This window comes from Polypterus senegalus, chromosome 4, assembly GCF_016835505.1.
Source record: "Polypterus senegalus isolate Bchr_013 chromosome 4, ASM1683550v1, whole genome shotgun sequence".
Lineage (NCBI taxonomy): Eukaryota > Metazoa > Chordata > Cladistia > Polypteriformes > Polypteridae > Polypterus > Polypterus senegalus.
The window spans coordinates 199917081-199925736 of NC_053157.1; positions in this window are offsets into that span (position 1 = coordinate 199917081).

Consider the following 8656-nt stretch of genomic DNA (forward strand, 5'->3'; position numbering starts at 1 on the left):
GCAGCTATTGTCTGCTGTTTGGACTATGGCAAGGCACAGAGATCATGAAATAAAATCACCGTTATCTAATGCTTCAGTGGATGCGGAAAAAAACAATAGTAACAACATTAACAATAATAACAACAAAGTAAAATGGTATTTTTAAAAACACCACGACGTGTATTAAAATTTGGACACTGTTTCGAACGTTATTCCCTGTTCGGGTTTGGATTCTCATGAATTGTGCTCCAGCGCATCATCTTAAAATCTGCTTATACCAATATGAGGGAAAGTGTACAAGAAATCAGTAAAAGTGTTGTGTAACTCCATTTCTGTGTTAAATGATACAATTACGTACAATAGTCTCCTATTATTATTTGGCTGATGCCCTGATTCCAACATTTGAGATACAATTAGTTACATTGCTTTTGTTTCTCCAATTGGAGGCAAGTGACGTGACTTGCTTATGGTTCCAATGGTGTAAGTTGCGACTTTTGAACCCAAAACCTCAGGCTTTGAACTCCCTAGCCTTAATCACTACGCCGCGCTCTATCTGTGTATGCGGTGGGTTCTCACATTCTTTGTATTTGAACAATTTATACGTGTACTTTTGTTGAATGGTTCAGTTTACTCAGAACAATGCCATACTGCTGCATTTACCAATTATTTTCTGTAGTACTTTATATGTGTGTATTGTTACTTTGTTAATACCCCAAACCTACCAATCATTAGCATACCCTCCTGTGTTGAATCCGGCTCCCACTTTCTCCCCAGATGTTAATTACTTGGCTCCGAAAATGGAGATTTTTTTTCAGCAAAGCAAATAACAGTTTTCAAAATGTGAGTCAAAGAATATGGTTTTCACTCTCGAAAAATCGTTTTATAGGGCATAATTTTACTCACACTTTATCTGAACCCCCATTTCTACTACAAACTCCCTGGGAGATACAGTCGATTGCAACGCTAACGGGAGGTATTCGAACTCGGAAAACATCTGTAGCGATCAGGCTGGTAATGGAATCAAAGTCTCCGGAGCTGTGTGGCAGCCTAACGCTCACCTCTGCGCCACTGTGCCAATCCAAGAGGGGTGAAAGGGGCTATAGCAATTCAGGTGATAACGAACCTGAAAAAAAAAACTTCCGATCGCTGTAACAGTATTATGAATTAAATATTGTTGTGATACTTTTTTTATTAATTTATTCACTTTTGTTTACAGCTTAATCAAATAAACAGCATAAGAATGTATATTATTATTATTATCATCATCACATATTCTCATTAATATTTCAATTTTTCTTCTTTCAGGATTCCCAAACACTTTAACTCAACACTTAACTGAATTATTATTATTATTGAATTATCATACTCGATAATCCGTTTCAGGTTCGATCATAATATTGCAGTAGCGTGTTGAACCAAAGCAAGATTCAGCCAATCTAATACAAGAATGCAAGTTTATATTATATCATTTCGTTCACTTTAAAGTGTTGACATATATGGAAGAGAAAAAAAAAATAGAACATACAACAAACGAACAACTAGTGTTACGTAATGCAGAAATTGTATTATTATTATTTCTACCACTGCAGCTATATCGAGTATATTATACATTGTGTCGTTATACATTTCTAAGATGAACTGGATAAGTATACAGTATATAAATATTAGTATTATGAGAGTCTATATTTATGCCTTGCAGTTCTAGGCGAGTTTCTGCACCATGTGGCGGCGCTTTGTGATCACCAGGAGTCCTGACTTACTCACTACCAGAACAGGAATTATTTCCCAGGCAGCTTCACGCATTTCACAGTTAATCGCACACAAGGCATCTATCTGCAGCTACAATAAAATCCTAAAAGGACTTTGTTTTTAGAAAGATAACAAGTGTATTTAATAAATCAGGCCACTAAAAGCATTAAAGCACATACAAAGAAAAAAAAAAAAACGGGCTGAGGGTGATGTAAACATCAGTGCAGACTTAGTCCTTCGGCGCTGTACATTTAAAGCTATACGAGAACGTTTTCCATATGGGGTTGGTTTACCAATGTTTAGAAAGCGCTTTGCACTTTTATGTTGCGTGTGACAAATGAGAAGACAACCTACATTACACAGCAGACATTTTTCTCTAGGTTTCATCATCTTTTTACGTGCGCCAGGTTTCTTTTATTAGCACCTAATCTAGTTTTTAATAGATCGGCAATTTATCGTTTATGTTTCTAAAAGGTGTCGTGTTTTTCCATGTGCCTTGTCAATATACGTATTTATTGTTTGAATAGCTGGAGTGTTTCAAAAATGCACGATCGCATAAGGGCTCGGAAAATCCTTGTGTTTTATTTTTGCCAGTATATGGGCACAAGTAGCGACAGGAACATTTTTTCCTCGACCCCTACTGCACCACTACATTGTCCTGTCGTTTATTTTCTCCTTCCTTTCCTCATGTTCCGCCTCCGTCTGGCTCAGTATAGCCACAAAGTGTCTTCTTACGTAACGAGGCTGTTGGCTGGGAGTGAAGCGGTCCAGATCCCAAATGCCTGCGCCTCCTTTTCCACGACTCCTTTGGGCTCCAATTTCCACATGCTAAATCTTGGAGAGTGATCCAGACTGGGAGACGCCAGTTTTGCAGGGGGTCAGAAAGCCGATTCACATCCCTGATTTTTACTTAATATACCTTAGACATTCTCCGAGGTTTACGCGACTTTTATACGAGTAAACACAAATAAAGAAAGCAGCTGTTTTTGTTACGCACACCAAGTCTGGTGCATCATTCGTATCCTACTCATGACAGAGGACAGATACGCACATATATTACTGTAGTTGGACACCTCCATGCAGTTCCACATCCTCACATGCATACAATGCTCATCCTACACTTCTGCCAAGATATTCCTTACATCATTAACCTCGAGGAGGGATCAAGTTAAAGGCAATATTCTCTGCTGGAGTAGTGTGATTGCTGTTTGGCAGCTTAAGGAATTCAACAATCTTGATGAAATGGAAGTCCCACTGCAGCAACAATTGTACCTCTGTGCATGGCGGGGTACAATCAGGGTCAGCAGGTGCATCTCATATGATAATCGGCTTTATCTGCATTTCTTGTATGTTTAGAAAATGATACCTTTGTCACTTTGTTAATGTCGATTTAGGGGGTTGACTGTCATTCAGTTAAGTAGCGACTTTAAATACAAGGAGCACCGGGTTCAAAATAATTTTGTTTCTTAAAAAGACAGGCTTTTTTGAATTTAATGGTTTCAACTGACACAGTTTCCTAGTATCTATCTATCTATCTATCTATCTATCTATCTATCTATCTATCTATCTATCTATCTATCTATCTATCAACTGTATAGTTCCCATAATTTCTATCTATCTATCTTTGTGAATCACTCAACTCTTATTTGTAACATTGTACCTTTGAACATTTTCTTCAGTAACCAACCAAATCTTATTGGATTAATTTTTAGGTATGGAAACTACTGCACTCAATAACAAGCAGATTTTGTTTACCTTAAAATACTTTAATTAAAAAGCCTATCTAAAGAGTTGAGCACAATGATGGAAGCATATAGAAAAATGGTAATTTATTGTCATTATAAACTTTGCAACTATTCAGGAAGGATTAAGTTGTTGATATACATAACCTGAAGGACTGGTTTGATATTTTTGATGTCAAAGTTGTTTTTCACAATTGTGATATGTATGCATTTGCCTTAGCTTGCCTTATTAAGTGAAACTATATCGATACATTTAAAAAGTGTCTCTTCAGCACCTTACAGTCAATAGAGTACCAGACCAAACATGAAACACAAGCCTCAGAACTTACAAAATAACTTTACTTCAAAGTAGTAGAGTTTCTGATTTCTAAGAAATATGCCATCCATGTTTGCAAGGTATGTTTAAAACAAAGAACAAAGTAGGAAATAATTTTTAATCTAAGATTCTTGGCGCTGTCTACCTAAGGAAAGTTTACGTGTTCTCTTCTATGTTCCAGCAACTACTGTGGGTGGATTTTTATATAAACAACAGTCCATGTGAAGGATGTTTCAGAGCCTATTGGGAGAAATGTGTAATAGGATATCACAGATAATCCAGATAACGAGAAAACGCTACACAGTTACTTGGAACTGCGAGAAATACAGCATGCAGTAAAGACTGTGCCTCTGCAGTAAACAAAGAGCTTACTCCACTCTCTGTTTGGATATTTTATTTTTGATCGCTTCTTGATGGAAAAATGTCTTCAGGACACTATGACTGATGATGGCTAGAAAATGTTTCCCATCAATACCACAAATAGTATCATTACATGGCAAAGCAGATTGTCCAGATATGTCTATGATTTCTAGTAGCATGGCCAGCACATCCTACTCTCTATAGGTTTCGTTTTTGGTTGATACTTTCAACATGCATGGAGTTTTTTGCCAGTTGTTCTGAGTCCAAGCATAGCTAAGAACTGCAAATTGTCTTGTCTCAGTCTCTCCAGTTCTGGGTCTCATTTTACTCATGTTCAGTCTGTTGCAGCTCCTCATCAATTATTATTATTATTATTACTAATTTAGCAGACAGATTTGTCAAAGATGGCTTAAAAAGCATGTTATAATACATGCAGGAGTTTGCATGTTCTCCCCGTGTCTGCGTGGGTTTCCTCCGGGCGCTCCGGTTTCCTCCCACAATCCAAAGACATGCAGGTTAGGTGGATTGGCGATTCTAAATTGGCCCTAGTGTGTGCTTGGTGTGTGGGTGTGTTTGTGTGTGTCCTGCGGTGGGTTGGCACCCTGCCCAGGATTGGTTCCTGCCTTGTGCCCTGTGTTGGCTGGGATTGGCTCCAGCGGACCCCCGTGACCCTGTATTCGGATTCAGCGGGTTAGAAAATGGATGGATGGATGGATAATACATGCAAGAATGTTTAGAAGGTGCAAGCATCAAAAGCAAAGAAAATCAATGCATTCTGATTCACAAACTTAGCAGTGAAATCAGATATATCAGTGGTATAAAATGAGAACTTGTTTTTCAACAGAGAAAAAATAAAATTCAGCTTTTTAAAAGTAGTTAGAAAATGTGCACATGGTATAACATTCAGCTCAAGTTATTTACTTGGTTAATTGTTTTGAAAGATAGGGTATTCATTTTTTAATGTACTATATCAAAGACAGAGATACCACATTTTTATTTTGTGTTATTGTAAAACTGAGTCATATTCAAAAATAAAAGGCATAATAAATTTTAATTACATGAATTAGAAAGGCACTTAAAATGTATTTTCAATAGCATTTTATTATATGATATACTTAAAAACCAAGCCCAGATCTGCTTGTAGTGGCTGAAAAGGTTTACTCAGACACCATATTTCAATTCAGGTAAACTTTACATTGATTGGTGTTGTATTGGTTATGGAAGGTACTGTAGATAGCCAATTGTATTTCATGTTTCTTAAACGTAGCCATTTTTTTTAAAGAAGAACCCAATGGAGCACTAAAATCTACAGTATATTGCGGTTCTCTATGTGTCAAAAAGCTGCTGAAGTGAGTGATTTCCATGCCGCACACACAACTCTATTATTATTTTGGTAACTTGTATTAGGCCCATCGGCCAACAGACATGTACAGGTGTAACATAAGCAAGTTCATATAGTCTGTCAAGGTAATTTCAGAAGTAAAATTGTTCAGTAATTGAAGTAACACAGAATGCTTCTTTGTTTTAAGACAGATGATTCTGAAAATTCAGCAAAGCATTTCACTCAATTTTTGGAAATTCAGAAATTTGTACAGAATATGCCATTCGAGATACCTTGATGAAAACTGAAATTCCTTGAACTTGAATTTACTTGAAGAATACGTGTACCAGGAAGTAGAATTGTTTCCTGTGGACAGACAGACATGGCAATGACAACAGATACTTTCACTTTTATGCAAACATACCTAAAAACAGACAACAAGGTCATTTGGTAGTACAGTAATTACACCTGATTTTCCATACAGGTAGGTAGGAAGTTGAGTGTTGATTACATTTAATGTTGTCAATGTACAAATAACACCAACTTTTAGCATTCCTGCTTATAATTGAAAACATATATAAACTGGGGAGTTAGCCTCAGGTTCCCTGTGGTTCAGATCATTCATGGAAAAGCAAAAGAAGAGAAAAGATACAAAACCTTTTTTTTATGTTGACCCCGAACCCATCCACAGCAGACCACCTCTTGTGAGATTTTCAGATTCAGATTTTCACCTATTTCCACCCTAGGCAATTGTGACAATGAAAGTTTTTTAAGCAAAACAGACAAAACTAAAAACAATCTTTTTATAGAGAATCATACTGTAAATCTGGGATTATCTCAATGTGACTGCCTTTTACATATTAGGTAAATGATTAAATGAACCAGCTGCACATATTTTTATTTAGTCTGAATATATGAAATATATACAAAATTGAATAAACAATTGTTATTTTATCTAAACTCAAAGTAGCATATCATTCTGCGAATGGGGTCACAGAGTGAGAAGTTGAGGGTGAATCTTCTAAAAAAAAATAATTGTGAATAAAAATTAATAACGAAAGCGCCACTGCACATGCATCACACAGACGACATCTAAGTAAGGACACGTTCACATTCAGGTAAGATGTTTTAAGTATGTATGGTATATGCAATTAGTTGTTAGTGATGAGAAACCTTAACAAAGAGTAACAGCAGCCATCAAATGTATTTTCTTTTTTATCTTAGTGTAAGTCTTCAGTGGACAGAAATTCATTGTGCTTTAATATAATCATATTTCCCTCCTGTGTCACTATCTGTGGGTGAAGTAATCTGTACTTATGTTATTTTTGCTTCTTTTTCCACAGTAACATCTGCTACTTTAGAAGACAAAAGCAAATGCAAAACAGAAAACACTTTTAAAGGTCCATATGCTATCAAAGTGTAAAGCGAGCTGTAAATCTTGTTGCAAAAAATATTGCTTTACTGTAAATTACAAACTCACAGAAAAATGGCTTAAATATAATAAGCAAAAAAGAAGAAACTGCATTAGAAAAAAAAGATTATTGTTTTCTGAATGAGGACAGCAACTTATTTCTGGCAGGACTGGCAAGCTACCAAGTTTAACACATGATTCAATTTAAAAAGCATGGGAAAAAAACTGGCCTTGACGCCCTTTTAAGCCAAGCTTCTCAACTGCATGACTCTTATTTCTCAAAGTAAAGTTCTGGCAGGCTGTGCAGATTCTGGTCTGCTTGAATGAATCAAAAGGGGACTGAGGCAGGGAAGTAGCGAGTTCAAGACTTACAATCCTTTTTGTGTTAGTGGGGCTGTCTAATCTTTTGCACTATTTAATTCTTTTAAAGGTGAAGCGTAAGATTAACGCAGTAAAAGAGAAGTAATATTTGGAGAGTTAGTGGAAAATAAGGCTTAGGTACTATTGGCATCAGCTGGCTGTGTTCATTTGAGTGTATTTTGTTCTTTTATAACCTTTCTTAAATCATATTTTGAAATCAAGGGATTGGCTCTAGCAGACCCCCGTGACCCTGTGTTAGGATATAGCAGGTTGGACAATGACTGACTGACTGAATTGCTGCTCAGACAATATCAATCAAAACAAATACGAATAATGATGTTGTAATAATGAAATTAGTGAAAAAGTCATGTCTGAAACAGTATGTTGCATTTTTACACAGTGTGTAAAGCTTATGATAAAAATAAAATTTGATAACCATTATATTTATGTGTATAATGTTGGAGTGGCCTAGTCAAAGTCCTGACCTGAATCCAATTGAGATGCTATGGCATGACCTTAAAAAGGCGGTTCATGCTAGAACACCCTCAAATAAAGCTGAATTACAACAATTCTGCAAAGATGAGTGGGCCAAAATTCCTCCAGAGCGCGGTAAAAGACTCATTGCAAGTTATCACAAATGCTTGATTGCAGTTATTGCTGCTAAGGGTGGCCCAACCAGTTATTAGGTTCAGGGGGCAATTACTTTTTCACACAGGGCCATGTAGGTTTGGATTTTTTTTTCTCCCTAAATAATAAAAACCATCATTTAAAAACTGCATTTTGTGTTTACTTGTGTTATATTTGACTAATGGTTAAATGTGTTTGATGATCAGAAACATTTTGTGTGACCAACATGCAAAAGAATAAGAAATCAGGAAGGGGGCAACTAATTTTTCACACCACTTTATATGTATACTGTATATGAGGGTAAGTTACCAACTAAGCCAACTTCAGCAGCAGTTTGCTAGAGATGGGTATGTGACATGCAGCCACAGGAAATTATACTGATGAGTGACCTCTTTCTAGCCATCCTCTAAAACAAATCAGATTTATGAAGAGCTTTTTTTCTCCCACCACAGAGGTATCCTTAGTCAGAGTCTGCAATTGTGACATCAAAACCTTGGTGGCATTCCAGGGTACCGGACGTCATAGCAACATTTTTGTGGTTGACTCTGAAGACAATAGACTTTTAATGATACATTACTTTTGGATATGATGATATCTGAGAATTCAGAAAAGAGCCACCTTTTGTATTTCTGTATATAAAAGCTGCTTTATAACCTAATCTCAATGGGACCTTTCAGGTGAGAGTGTTTGGTTTTTTTTTTGTTTGAAAATAGGTTAATTTTTTCATACATACAAGGTAAATCATCTTCCCAGGCCCTTTTTTACTCTGTTAATTACTAATAGTACATTTA